This window comes from Podarcis vaucheri, assembly GCF_965113315.1.
Source record: "Podarcis vaucheri genome assembly, chromosome: 1".
In the NCBI taxonomy this organism is placed as follows: Eukaryota; Metazoa; Chordata; class Lepidosauria; order Squamata; family Lacertidae; genus Podarcis; species Podarcis vaucheri.
In genome coordinates this window covers 120478573-120493514 of record NC_138759.1, presented here as the reverse complement: position 1 = coordinate 120493514, position 14942 = coordinate 120478573, and the positions used below count along the sequence as shown (strand labels likewise).

Genomic DNA, 14942 nt, shown 5'->3' with positions numbered 1-14942 from the left:
AGAAGCATATTGCCTCTGACCATGGTCATCAAGGGGAGTAGCCACTGAAAGACTTAAAGGTAAAGGTAAAGGGACCCCTGACCATTAGGTCCAGTCGTGACTGACTCTGGGGTTGTGGCGCTCATCTCGCTTTACTGGCCGAGGGAGCCGGCATACCGCTTCCCGGGTCATGTGGCCAGCATGACTAAGCCACTTCTGGCAAACCAGAGCAGCCCATGGAAACGCCGTTTACCTTCCCGCTGGAGCGGTACCTATTTATCTACTTGCACTTTGACTTGCTTTCAAACTGCTAGGTTGGCAGGAGCAGGGACCGAGCAACGGGAGCTCACCCCATTGCGGGGATTCGAACCGCCGACCTTCTGTTCGGCAAGTCCTAGGCTCTGTGGTTTAACCCACAGCGCCACCCGCGTCCCAACCGATAAACTTATCCTCCCCAAATTTGTCTAATCCTCTTTGAAAGCCATCTGAGTATTGAAATCAGGGATGGCCTTTGAACTGAGCAACAAGAAGTAGTCACTTCTCATATAAGATTACAGAGAAGGCACCATATTGTTGCATCCAGTTGCCATCTGTCTGTGTGTCACTTGGGGGGGGGAGGGAAGGAAGGATATCGTTTCTGGTTAAGTCAAATGAGACTTTGGTTTAATTCAGGGATGGGGAACCTGTGGCTGTCTTACTCTGCCCAAGGGTGGCCTTGACTGAAAGCATCAGAGAATGATTGACTGACTGATTGATTGATTGATTGATTGATTGATCGATAGATGCCTTTGCCTCCTTATACCATGCTGCCTTTCTTCTGTGGGCTCATGCAGCTGTAGCAGGTTGCCTCATTTCAAGAATAAAAAATATCTGAAGGAACCCAGTGGAGCCCTTCATGACACATCTGAAGTTTTTAATGTTTGATGTTTTATCGTGTTTTTAATATTCTGTTGGGAGCCACACAGAGTGGCTGGGGAAACCCAGCCAGATGAGTGGGATGATGATGATGATGATGATTTCCATTGTTAATATCTGGGAGCACCCACTTTTTGTCCTCCGTCTTTCACCACATTTTCCAATAGCTGTTTTTTGCAGACCCTCCAAGTGTCCCTATTTTCCAAATTTACAGAGGCCGTCTCAGTTTCTGATTTGATCCTGGAATGTCCCACTTTTCCTTAGGACGTCCCAATTTTCATCGGAGTAATGTTGGAGAGTATGGAATAGGACGTCTCTATTTTCATCGGAGAGATGTTGGAGGGTATGTTGTTGCTGCCTCTTGCCTTTTTATCGTGACCATTGTTGTTCCTGCTGTGTATCAAAATATAAACACTGTGCTATCACAACTTCCTTTCACCAGAGCAGCGAGCGTGAAGAAAGGCTGGCTGCAATATGGTTTCAGGAGGCGGAAAACCATGAAGACAAGCCTTTCGTTCACCTGTTCACAGGCTCACGGCTGTGGATTTGTCAGAAGTAGAAATCAAATCAAATAGTGAGGGAATGGGTCTCACAAAAACACCCAAAGAATTTTGTTTCAGCGTTCCACCCCCCAACCAGGGAAACCAAATAAAGGTTTCCAATCATTTTATAAAATGGTTGGGCAGATGACAAAATGACGTTACATGCAGGAAACAACTGCTTCCCTTCTCTCCTTTTTGGGCATTTATATAAACAGCAGTGTGACTGTTACATAAAGCCAAGGGCTCTCTCCCCTTTATAGCATTTTTCAGTGTTTATCTTATGCCAGCCACAATAAATACCACCGCCACTTCCCTTCCATTTATTTTCAAAGAGTTTATCTACTAGCAGCAGTGTAAATAGGGAAGATAATAATTTATAAACTCTGTGAGGCATGTATGTTAAAAAAAGTTCTCAAGAACAATCAAAGTGACAATTAGCATAGGATGTTTACAAGAGCAACTTGTTCCCTGGTTTACAGTGAAGACGTTTTCAGTTGTGGTGGCTTATTAACCCTTATAGTTCTTATTCATTTCTCCAGAATCCCGAAATGACCTCTTCCTTGCCTTCAGAACCTGTCGTCCAGACAGCTTATTATGATCTCATCATGGACACCAAGTGAATGGGGTGAACATACCCTCCTACATTTCTCTGATGAAAACAAGGACACACTATTGCAACAAGCTATCCTGGGACGCGGGTGGCGCTGTGGGTTAAACCACAGAGCCTAGGACTTGCCAATCAGAAGGTCGGCAGTTCGAATCCCCGTGACGGGGTGAGCTCCCGTTGCTCGGTCCCTGCTCCTGCCAACCTAGCAGTTCGAAAGCACGTCAAAGTGCAAGTAGATAAATAGGTACCACTCCGGCGGGAAGGTAAGTGGCGTTTCCGTGCGCTGCTCTGGTTCGTCAGAAGCGGCTTAGTCATGATGGCCACATGACCCGGAAGCTGTACGCCGGCTCCCTCGGCCAGTAAAGCAAGATGAGCACCGCAACCCCAGAGTCAGTCACGACTGGACCCAATGGTCAGGGGTCCCTTTACCTTTATTCTTGTTGCCAGCCCAGATCTCTCATGCATGCAACTGCATTTCCTGGAACCAAGCACTTTGTTTCAGTGCCTTGTGATTTCAAACATTTTCCAATAAAAATATTAAGCTATTTAGACAGTAAAGTAGTTGCATATCAGCTCATGTGATCATCAGTTGTGGTTGCACAATCCTTAAATGAGCAGTGTAGTGAAAACATGTTAGTTACTGCGGCAATTACCTTGAGCTGTTCAGTATTTATCTAGGCATATGTTCTAGTCAGCCAGTGGAAAAAACCTCTTTTGACTCGTGCAGTAATCTAGTCAGTCAGGGGAATAACTGCAGGTTGGTTGCTTCCAGTTCAGGTTTGCTGTTGTTTTGTTAGCAATTTAAGAAATCAGACCACACTCAGACTTGATACAACCATGATGAAGCTGTCAACAAAGTGTTGTCAAAAATAGATTTCTGCTTTATTAGGGCTAGAAGAACAGGCAGGAAGTAACTTTAAATCCAAATGGGACACCGTTTCCAGTACTGTGCTTACTCAGGAAGTTTGGGAATCAGATCTTTATAAATGGCCCAGAAACTCCTTCCTTTTTGAAGTTAGGCTGAGCAAAATATGTTTTTTAAACAAGATAATGCTGGCAGTGTGGTTAACTCAGTAGCTGATTTTTCTTCTCTTCCTATATTATATTTCCACTCATCAGTCGTCACACTGAGGACTGAGTGTGGATACATCCACAGCCCAGGAGGCCTTCCAATTCTTCCTTTTTCTGTCACTGCCACCATTGGGGGTGTGTGAAGGGAATAAAGGGGAGAAGCTCTTTCTTGTCTTTGTCCGCGCCTCCTCCCTGCCTCTGGTGCTGCTGAGGGTGATGCAGGTGGCGCTATGGTCTAGACAGTAATAGGAATAATAATTTATTATTTGTACCCTGCCCATCTGGCTGGGTTTCCCCAGCCACTCTGGGCGGCTTCCAACAAAGATTAAAAATACATTAAATGTCACACATTAAAAACTTGCCTTCAGTGTCTTCTAAATGTCAGGTAGTTGTTTATCGCTTTGACATCTGATGGGAGGGCGTTCCACAGGGCGGGTGCCACTACCGAGAAGGCCCTCTGCCTGGTTCCCGGTAGCTTAGCTTCTCACAGTGAGGGAACAGCCAGAAGGCCCTCGGCGCTGGACCTCGGTGTCCAGGCAGAATGATGGGGTGGAGACGCTCCTTCAGGTATATTGGGCCAAGGCTGTTTAGGGCTTCTAAAGTTAACCACTGAGCCTCTTGGGCTTATCGATCAGAAGATTGATGGTTCAAATCCCTGGATGGGGTGAGCTCCTGTTGCTCTGTCCCAGCTCCTGCCAACTTAGTGGTTCAAAAGCATGCCAGTGCAAGTAGTTAAATAGGTACCGCTATGGCAGGAAGGTAAATGGCATTTCCGTGCACTCTGGTTTCCCTCACAGTGTTGCGTTGTGCCAGAAGCGGTTTTGTCATGCTGGCCACATGACCCAGAAAGCTGACTGTGGAGAAACGCCGGTTCTCTCGGTCTGAAAATGAGATGAGCGCCACAACCCCATAGTCACCTTTGACTGGACTTAACTGTCCAAGGGTCTTTTACCTTGAGGATGACAAGAGAAGGAAGCCTGTATTTCAAAACCCTCACCAATACATTTAAAGCACATCAAACACATTTAAAGGACACAACTTCTCCCAAAGAATCCTGGGAATTGTAAAGCTTGCTTTTATTTTATTTCATAAAATTTATATACTGCTCAATTGTTATTGTTTTTTAAAACAACCTCTTAAGGGTGCTGGAAACTGTAGCTCTGTGAGGAGAAAACTATAGTTCCTAAGAATTCTTTGGGGAAAGTCATGTTCTTTCAATGCATGCCAAAGGAGTTTTAAGTGTGTGGTGTGGATCTGCCCATAATTATGTGGCTATTATGTGATAAATACTTTTGTGACTGTGAACCAGGTCATACGCCCTGTCTGCTAAGTTGTTGTTTCCTGCTCTGTACTCTGTGCCTCTTTCTACATGTCAAAGTATTTTTCAGTTGCAAAAGTGGGTTGCATATTTTACCAGAACTTCCATAATGTTTTTTGGAGTCTAGATCTGTTACGCAATGAGAGTGAAATGCATTGCTTGATGTCTATAATGTTCTCAGCTCCGAGGGCCTTCTGGCGGTTCCCTCCCTGCGAGAAGTGAGGTTACAGGGAACCAGGCAGAGGGCCTTCTTGGTAGTGGTGCCTGCCCTGTGGAATGCTCTCCCACCAGATGTCAAGGAAATAAACAACTACAGTGGAACCTCGGTTGTTGAACGTAATCCGTTCCGGAAGACCGTTTGACTTCCGAAATATTCAACCATGGGCGGTCGACAAATCCCACTGAGAAAACTGAGAATCGCACATCAGAAGCCGTTCAGCTTCTGAGGCGCGTTTGAAAACGGAAGCAATTACTTCCAGGTTTTCGGCATTCGAAAACCCAAACGTTCAGCTTCCAAGACACTTGAAAACCAAGGTTTCACTGTATCTGACTTTTAGAAAACATCTGAAGGCAGTCCTGTTTTGGGAAGTTTCAAATGTTTGATGTTTTATCGTGTTTTTAATATTCTGTTGGGAGCTGCCCAGAGTGGCTGGGGAAATGCAGCCAGATGGGCAGGGTATAAGTAAATAATAATAATAATAATAATAATAATAATAATAATAATAATGGTTCTCCATATTTGTCTGTTAATGCCTACTTTAAGTGCTGCTCTATTGCAATGCCATTCACCATTGAACCAATTGCTTGTCCTATAGTGGTTTATTTGCACATTTTAAATGTATTGAAATCTTTTATTTTCAGGAGGTATTTCATGTGCAACATTACGGTACATTAGACCATTAGGCTATGTAGATAGGCTATGTAGATAGAATATTTTATTCTCATTATGAATACCTTACATCAAAGCCTCAGTGACCTGCAATGAAAGTAACTATCAAATGAGTATACAATATATATACACACAACAATCTTGATATATTCCAGTTCATTCAGACTTTCATCATTGGTTAAGTGATCAGCATTATGGTGTGCAAATGTGTTGATTACAACTAATCAAAGCAGAAATGGAGTGCTGTCAGAACTTCTTTATTGTTTCAGAAAATGGTTTGAATTTACCATTCAGATATAAGCCCCCACATACAAACAGCCAAGGGAAAAATTAAGAAGAAAATGACAGGCTGCTATTGTCTGCTCTCTACAACAGAGTTCCATTGTATGGCTTTTCAGCGCTGATTCTTCCATTAAAAGGGACAGCTTTAAAATCTTTCTTACCTCAGTAGGGGAAATGTTACATGGGTCAATACTGGAAGATTTTAGGTTTATGAAAGAACAAATCTTTCCCATCCATCCCACAATCCCCTCTTCATTGATGAGGTCAAACAATTGAATAAACTTGGGAGACATGCACAGGTTTCTACCGTCTAAGCCCAAAATGTAGAAGTGAAAAGGAGAACGCAGTAGTAGAATGATCACAGTTTAAAATCCGATCTATCAGAGCAGCATTGATGGCAAGCAGAGCTGCTCTCCAGTATGTTGAATGATGTTCAGCGTTAGGCAATTACTGAGTGTGGGACTAACAATGGAATGACGTATTCATATCAATGAGCCAACTCAAATTATCTAAAAGCTTAATCTTTGCTGCGCCTTTAATCCATTCCCGTTAGATATGCAGTTCATAATTGAAAGGATCCTTACAAGAAGTGGGAGACTATCTAGAAACTGCCCCCTGCAAACTTCTCTTCCTAATAACGAACTTTGGACAAGCTCTGCTGAAACTAATGAAGTCTGCAAAGCCACCATAGCGCCTGATGAATTGCTCCCATAAGGTTTCAAGTTACCTGGTTGGATGGCCGCCAAATGCTTGAATTAGCTAAGTGGATTTCCATTTAAGCAGGTGGTCTATAAATTAGTCACTCAGTTTTCGATTGAAATCTATTAGCATAATTATTCGTAACAACAACAACAATATTCCCCCCCCCTTTACTTTTTGGTAAAAGATTTTATACATTTCCTAGAAACTGCAAGAACAGTACAATAAGAAGAAGAAAAAAATATGCTCAGAAATTCAAGCCAAACCATTGCTTCCTCAGTGAAGGACCATTTAGCATGTGCCTACAGACAGCTTCATCTGCAAATCTCCACTTCTTAAGAAGGAAAAGGAGTACTTATTCCAGCCACAGTCTTTTATCAAGAGCAGGGGTCAGCAAGGTTTACCTCACCTGGGCCGGTTCACTCCAGCGGAGATCCCTCTGTAGGCTGGATCACGCACGCGCATAAGCATGTGTGCCCACGGTTTTCTGGCGTCTGCACAGACGCGATTTTCAGCATCTGCACAGATGCAATTTTTGGCACAGACGTGATTTTCGGCGCCGCAGAAGCGAGTCCCCATGCTGCGCTGCACCAGTTTAGTGCGGTGCGCGGGGACTCGCCGAACGGAGGCTCGGTTTGGGGGTGGCTCATGGGCCGGTTAAACGACCCCCGCAGGCTGCTTGTGGCCCTTAGGTTGCCGACCCCTGATTAAGTGTATCTCTCCACTGACTGCCAAGGTAACAGGAATGTGGTGACGGAAGCACTTAAGTGGGAGCACTAGCAGCTGGGAGGGAGGGATATTCTATCCCCCACCCTGCACCCATCACTTCTCCCAGAATTTGCTCCCCTCTGGGAGTAGAAGAAACCTAAAGGGGAGTAGTGGCAGCTTACTGGAGCGCTTCTGATGCAACTGGCCTGCCTAGGTTGTTGCTCATGGAAAGAAGGAAGAAAAAGAAACTGTTAAGTTGTGGGTGAACATATCAGACGACACAGCGATTCTTCAAACAGCTCTTGTTTATTCACAGGCCAGAACAGAACTGAACAGAAGGGTTCAGTCAGCCTGCTTATATACAGCTCCAGTACAACGTAACTGTAACAATTTTCTAAAACTATCCAATCACTGAACGTCACTTTCGATCCCTTATTTGCATAACTATCTACAGTATCCCCCTGCTGGCCCAGGGTGAGAACTTCAGTACATAACAGAAACATTCCCCCCTTCCTGTACAGAGGTATCTTCCTGGAGCACAACTGGGTTGTGTCCCTATCAATATTTCAATTAAAACGTTCATTTAGGATCAAAGAGAGGTTTCTGTGATATTTACAAGCATTCCACTCCCACCCACCCACCCACAACTCTCAGTTTCATGGAGACCAGGGTCAAATAAATGGTGATGCAGCACGGCAGGTAATGAAGAATTCGGGAGGGTTAGATTGTCAGCAACCGCATCTCCTCCAAGTCAGGGTGTGGGCCAACAATTTGGCTGAAGGTCTTCTGCACAAGTTGGAGGAACACAGCGACTGTAAAGCAGGAAAAGCATGCCTTGTCAGGGCATTAAGTGACGCAGATTCTGGAGTGATCATTAAAGCATTTGAAAACGAATGTGTGATTTTGGCCTTAACCTGTATTAGCCCAAATGTGCTGAGTCCGTGTGGTTTGCAGATCTGGCTGGCTGTGACTCAGTGAAAGTTAATCTGTTTGATATTAAAAGACTGCTGGTTCATGACACTATTTGATTCATTAGAGACATTATTGCTAAACTCCTGTGATGTTATCTTCCACCCACTACAGGACTGGATAATAGACACCCAGGAGCAGCAGTGTAAATACCTCACATAAAAGCCACCTGAGGGTATGAATCTTCTCCATCCCTGGCGTGTGGAGACAGAGCACATCAAAATATTTAGGTGTTGGCTCGCTGCAGTCATGATGAAGAAATGCCTTCCAGCAGGAAGGAAACCTCCAGCAGACATTTCACCAAAATTCACTGACTGAATAAATCGTGAAAGCAACCAACTTGTGTTTGTTTCTAAACTTATCTGAAAGTGAGCATGACATCGATTTGTACTTTTTCAAGAGTTCTGCGTTACACCTATTGAATGGAGAAATGAACCAACAGGACTTACCCCTATTTCCTAATCCAGATACTTGGATGTAAACACTGAGGACATACCGTATTTTTCGCTCCATAAGACACACTTTTTTCTTCCTAAAAAGTAAGGGGAAATGTCTGTGCATCTTATGGAGCGAATGTGTGGTCCCTGGAGCCGAATTGCCCAGGGGCAAAAAGCAGATCGTGCTTTTTTTTGGGAAAGAAGGAAGTGAGTGTCGAAACAAAGCTGCTGATCAGCAAGCGATTGGGAAGGAGATAAGGGACGCTAGAGATAAAGGAGGCTGCCTGGGAGGGGGGAGGTAAAGAGCGAACTTGCAAAGGGGGAAAAACAGGAAGACTAAAGCAATAAGGAGAGAAATTAGAAGAAAAGGAGGAGCAAAAAACTGCTCCAGCTAAGGAAAAGACACTAAGGCAAAAAAGAGGGAAGGGAGTGTTGAAAGGAAGCAGCTGATCGGCAAGTGATCAGGAGGGAGATAAGGGACGCTAGCGATAAAGGAGGCTGCCTGGGAGGGGGGAGGTAAAAGCCTATGGATCCTCAGGATTTTTGCATTGGATCACCCCAAACCCACTGTCAAATCACATGTCTGTGGCCACAGCATGAACCATAAAAATCATACATCCACTGTTTCATTCAGAATATTTTTTTTCTTGTTTTCCTCCTCTAAAAACTAGGTGTGTCTTATGGTCAGGTGCGTCTTATGGAGCGAAAAATACGGTACATTTAAAGCACACGACTTCTCCGCAAAGAATCCTGGAAACTGTAGTTTGTTAAGGGAACTGTAGCTCTCTGAGGGGTAAACTAAAGTTCCCAGGATTCTGGGAGGAACATGGTATGTTATGTAGCCTGGGACAATTTGGGAGTGGTTTCCATTGTGTTCATTTTACCCTGGGACTTCCCAGGGTTCTCCAACTGCCATCAACCTTGACTCGCATGACCAATGGTCAGGGATGATGAGAGCCACCATCGAATAGCATCTAGAGGTTCACAGGTCACCCATGCCGTTAAATAATCAAGGTGCATTGTGTATCAACAATGGACTGTTGGTCTATTTGTGGGGAAAACTCTATGATGTGCCCAAGATTCTGAGAAGACTAAAAAGAAGACTAAGAGAGTCTGTTCAAACCAGTAATTACTTGTAACAAAAATATTATTTTTTAACACTCAGATTTTGAGTGCTAGGACTTACAGGGGGAGCGTGGAGTTCCTCTGGGAATTATTAACATAAGAACTGAAGATAACTTAGAATTTGCTTTCTGTTAAGGTTTGTTCCAAAACTATGAGGATTAGTTCTATATTCCAGTAACAGTTTTCTAGGTTTTGTCAAAAAGGCCATTAGAGTAAAAGCTTAGGGAAGAGAACCGCTACAAACCATCGTGTATTAATTGCTTCTCTTAAGACAATGGCTTTCCCGAATTGTCGTGAATGGGTCACCCAACCCCCGCCCATCATTGGTGAGTCCTGCACATCAGTAATTAATGGTTGCTTTGTTACGACTTTGGCTCTAATGGATAAACTAGTGAATCACTTGAAGTCAGCGAAGCTCGCACAACTATTCCTATTGTCTGCCCTGATCCCATGAAACCCCTTATGCCAAACTGATTAGATTTACTGTTCACTTGCTAAGCTTGTCTGTTCACAACAGCATAATGCAATCAAGCATTTTGAAGAGCGAAACTGGAGCTCCACAGAGGAATGGGATGGCGGGGGCTTCCTTACAAAGTGTGTGAGAGTGTGTGTGTGTACGTTTATTCCTTTAGCCCTTTCCTCCTTTCATTCAGGACTGGCTGGAGGCTAATTTTAAACCCCTCCCGCCCAAAAAAACCACCCCACGTCCATCCACTTCCCGTCTGGCATGTCTCTTTATTTGGCAAAGTTTTATTCCTTTAAAAAAGGTTTCTGGCATGAAATAGTGAATGGACTTTGCTTGGCAGGGGGTGAGAGTGGAAATAAGCACATTATAAAGGAAGAGAGAAATAAGAAAAAAGCCAGCATTTCGATACAATGGCTGTTTTAAAACGCTCTGTAACTAGGCCCCAACTCTGCAAAGATTTAGGTAAGCAAAACCTTTTAAGTACTGTAGATCCATTGGCTGGAGTAAAACTGCTTTTAGTGAAGAAATGTTAAGCATAAATGGAAAACCCCTTTGGCCTTAAAAGTTATAGTTAGAAATAACTGGGTAGATAATAGCCAAAACAAAGGTTAAGGTGGAAAACATAAACCAATAGAAAGCATTGAAAGCAAATGTACTTACAGAGGCCCTGATTCTTTGTTTGCGTGTTTCACCAAAACAAGCAATGTTTGTGGTAAGGTATAAGTGAATGGGTGAACATCAAACAGTACTTTTTCTGTTTTCACTCAACAGCCACTTCTCACTTTAGATTATTTGAAGTATACACCTGAAAATGTAAATAACACAAATAAATAAATACTAGGCAAGCACCCCCATTGTACTGTTTTCGATGCCAGCCTTAAAAAAGAAAAAAAATGTATGGACAGGCAAACAGATAATTTTATTATATCTATTTGTTTTTAAAACTTGATTTTATGTGTACTTGATCATTTTATTATGCCTACTTGTTTTCAACATCTGTTGATTTCTATGTGCATATCCTTAAGGTTTTATATTTATTTTGTATGTACTGTAAACTGCTTACAGGTTGGTGTTTTTAAATTAACCGTATAAATATATGTGTTTGGACACAAGTCTCTCATGCAGGTACACTCATCAAGATCCAAGAATGGTTGCAGCAGCGCCTAATTAAACACACACAGACACACACACACACACACAAAAGTGGGAAAATCTAATTGTCCGACATGTAATGTGTGGGAGCAATCAGAGCTACTTTTGTCAATGTTGAAATGGTGCTGATGTACTCATTGTGGCTGAATGTTATCAGATCCCTTCACAGGCTTCCTGTCTCCAGCCCAAACTCCTTGCCCTCACTTTAACATGACCTTGCCTCCTCTTCTGACCCTTGTTTCTCTTCAGATCCCTGCTTGCGACGTGTGCTCTTCCAGATCTACTACCTTCAGTGAACAAAAGGACTTCTGCTCCCTTAAACTGGCCCACCCACTCTCCCTCACTACCCCCTATATGCATGCAGTGCCACACTGTCTCTCTCACTTCCTTTCAATTTGTCATGAGTTTAGACAGCCTTGATTTACTCTGAATTGATATATGCTACGGTTTTGCCTAAAGCGTCATGGCTGTGGGTGAGAATTGGTGTTTTGACTGAAGAGCCTTCATGTTTCTTAAAGGCGGGTTCTTCAAAGTTGACTTTGGGGGACAAGATGACTTTCCCAGTCCAATCCCCAGTTGGGGGGTGAACCTGCTACCATCTGAATGCTTTCCTAGTGAGCTACAGCCCCCGCCCCAAGCCACATAGTCCACATGCATTTCTGTAACTCTAACCCCACATCCTAGATGTTACTCCATCAAGATAACTAAAAGTATCTATAGCACCATGAAATTCTCCTAAGCTTGAACAAGCATAGAAACGACCTAGAGCAGTGTTTTCCAACCTTGGGTCTCCAGCTGTTTTTGGACTACAACTCCCATCATCCCTGACCACTGGTCCTGCTAGCTAGGAATGATGGGAGTTGTAGTCCAAAAACAGCTGGAGACCCAAAGTTGGGAAACACTGACCTAGAGATTTTCAGCTTGCACTTACTGTGCTGTCTAATACCTCAGTATTTTCTACCGAGGCTCTCAAAGGGACCCCCAAAACGAAACCCACTTCCACAAAATAATCTACGTACTGTAAACACAGAAGCGCTGAGAGGTTCACATAGGAGGTATCTGAGTACAGTGGTACCTCAGGTTAAGTACTTAATTCGTTCCGGAGGTCCGTTCTTAACCTGAAACTGTTCTTAACCTGAACCACCACTTTAGCTAATGGGGCCTCCCTGCTGCCGCTGTGCTGCCAGAGCCTGATTTCTGTTCTTATGCTTAAGCAAAGTTCTTAACCTGAAGCACTATTTCTGGGTTAATGGAGTCTGTAACCTGAAGCGTATGTAACCCGAGGTACCACTGTACTTAAATCCAAATATGTATTGGCATTGTCAGTGGTTTCTGACAGTCCTGTGCTGAAATGTAGACCCTGAGCGATGCTTAACAGTGGCGATTTATTATCTCCCATACTCTTGTCTTGTGTAACACAACTGCCCCAGCTAACAGACCTCTTTGCGTTCTGGTAACTAACGGCAACTATGCAGAGGTTTTGCTTACATGGGGAAATGAAGCCATTGTCTGGGGCAAATAGCTCAGGCCTTCGTTTACCAAAAAAACACTCTCTGTGCTGCTGACTCAGTCCTTTGGCGGTTCTACGTTGGAAGGAGACGAGTCCAGTTGTCAGTGCGCTGTTCCTTTTGCAGCTTGCGTGCAAGGAAGAGAAAGAAATGAACGGAGCTTAGCACACTTTAAAAACAAACATTTTCACTGCGGCTTGACATGGTCCGCTTTAAGCTAGCATGAAGCAAGCACCGACATGCAGTGCAGAATGAATACCTAAGATGCACACTTCGTTTCAGTGATCTTCTATTATGTGCTACCAAGATGCTCAACGTTATGGAGGGAGGAGCTGCAGGATCAGGCCAGTGGTCCATTAGAGTCCAGCATCCTATTCTCATAGTAACCAACCAGATGCCTATGAGAAGTCCAAAAACAGGACCCAATCACAGGAACACTCTCCCCTCCTATGATTTCTAGCACCTGGTGTTCAGAATGTCCCTGTTTTCATCATAGAAATGTTGGAGGCTATGGAAACATACTACCTCCAACCATGAAGGCAGAGCATAGCCATCGTGACTAATAGCCACAGATAGCCTTTACCTCCCTGAATCTTTCTAATCCAAGATGGCAGCCGCCATCGCTGCCTCCTGTGGGAGCCAAACATCCCACAGTGCTAAGATGGCTACAGGACTCCTACCCACGATTTGAATGGTACTTAAAACCCTGGACTGCCAGATTGCAATTACTGACATTCAGAACAAACCTATTCGGGGTTTTTTTACAGAGTTTTATTCTAAAATGCATTGATTGTAATCTAGGTTGGGGGGGGGAATCGTATATTTGGTTTACGAACTTGTTTCACCTGCTGCCTGAAAGATACACAGCTGTTCAACATACACCAACAAAATTATACACTTCAGGCCAAATACATGTGCAAATGTGCTTTTTTTGTGTCCCTCTGACAGATGAAGACTTTAGCGATGAAAGAGACCATTCTTAAAGTGTATCCAGAAGGCAGATTGGAGTGCCTCATTTGGCTCCAGCTCCCTACGCACCTTTCCCCCCTCTTTAAAAATGAACATTTCAGCTTCAACCCTATCATTAGGCAAAGAATCGTTACATTGATGAGGAGAGCATTGCTGGCACGGCTACAGCTCAATATGGAACCCCAGCAGGCCCACATCTTGCAGTGCGCTTGGCAGAGTCCCAGCATGCCATTAATAAACAGGCAGCTGAAAATCCAGCGATGGCAGGACACGTGTGAGCCGAAGAGACTCACAGCTTACATCTTGCCGAGAGACCATCCTTGGCAACAATGACTTCCACAGAAACGTATTTATTACTTTAAAAAAAACCAACCCCTGCATCCTGCCATTTCTTCCCCAAAGCAGCTCACAATAAAAACAAATAAATTATTATTATTATTATTATTATTATTATTATTATTATTATTATTATTTAGTCACTTTCCACCCAAAGGGTTTTCTAGCAACTCAGATTGAAAAACATATACAGAAATAAATTACAGTGGTACCTCGGAAGTCGAACAGAAACTGTTCCAAAAGTCTGATCGACTTCTAAAACGTTCGGAAACCAAAGTGCGTCTTCCGATTGGCTGCAGGAAGCTGCTTCAGCCAGTCGGAAGCAGCGGAAGCCCCATCGGACGTTCGGGTTCCAAAGAACATTTGCAAACCGGAACAGTCACTTCCAGGTTTAATGTGTTCGGGAACCAAAACGTTCAACAACTCACAAGGCGTTCAGGATCGGGATCCAAGGTACAACTGTATGCCCTGGGAAGAAAGGGGGAATCATATAACACATTAATATTCCATACAACATATTGTATTGGAAAAACCAACCACATTACAACCAGGTAACCACAACTTTCCAGCCTTAGCTCTAATCAATCTGTAAGTCTTTATTTTCTATTGATAATTAGGAACATAGGAAACTGAGTGAACTCTAGCTGGCTTCCCCTGAACAGCTGATATGTTACAATTTTTTTTGCTGATACCAGGAAAGCTTTTTTTGTGGTGAAAGCAAGCAAGAGCAAAGAAGCCGAGAGATACCTAGAAAGTTGAGGAGCAGCTCCACATTGGATGTGGCAAAGGTATTTGCTGTGGGTGGAACACATCAACCTGTCCTCTGGCAAATATACCAATTGCAACGGAGTCGGCCTTAAGTGCACATATAACCAGAGAGCTGTGGAGAAGATGTGTCTTGTCATTCATACTTTAGGTGGTTGTTTACGGAGGCATCAGGGCAACACCTGAAACAAACACAATTGCAGGG

At 43.6% G+C, this 14942-nt stretch overlaps 2 long non-coding RNA genes across 2 annotated transcripts in view; one reads left to right on the top strand and one right to left on the bottom strand.

Annotated features, from left to right (window-relative positions):
• Window positions 1-8619, top strand: part of LOC309525536 — a 29337-nt gene extending 20718 nt beyond the window's left edge. Inside the window, exons 2-3 of the long non-coding RNA XR_014216394.1 lie at window positions 1109-1237; window positions 8094-8619. This is a non-coding gene — a long non-coding RNA (uncharacterized lncRNA). The remainder of the gene's footprint in view (window positions 1-1108; window positions 1238-8093) is intronic.
• On the bottom strand, window positions 7298-14172 carry LOC309525130. The gene is made up of 3 exons (XR_014216058.1): window positions 12648-14172; window positions 10668-10812; window positions 7298-7822 (listed from the first exon to the last, which is right to left on the bottom strand). It is a non-coding gene; the product is annotated as an uncharacterized lncRNA (long non-coding RNA).
• Between the last annotated feature and the right edge of the window lie 770 nt (window positions 14173-14942).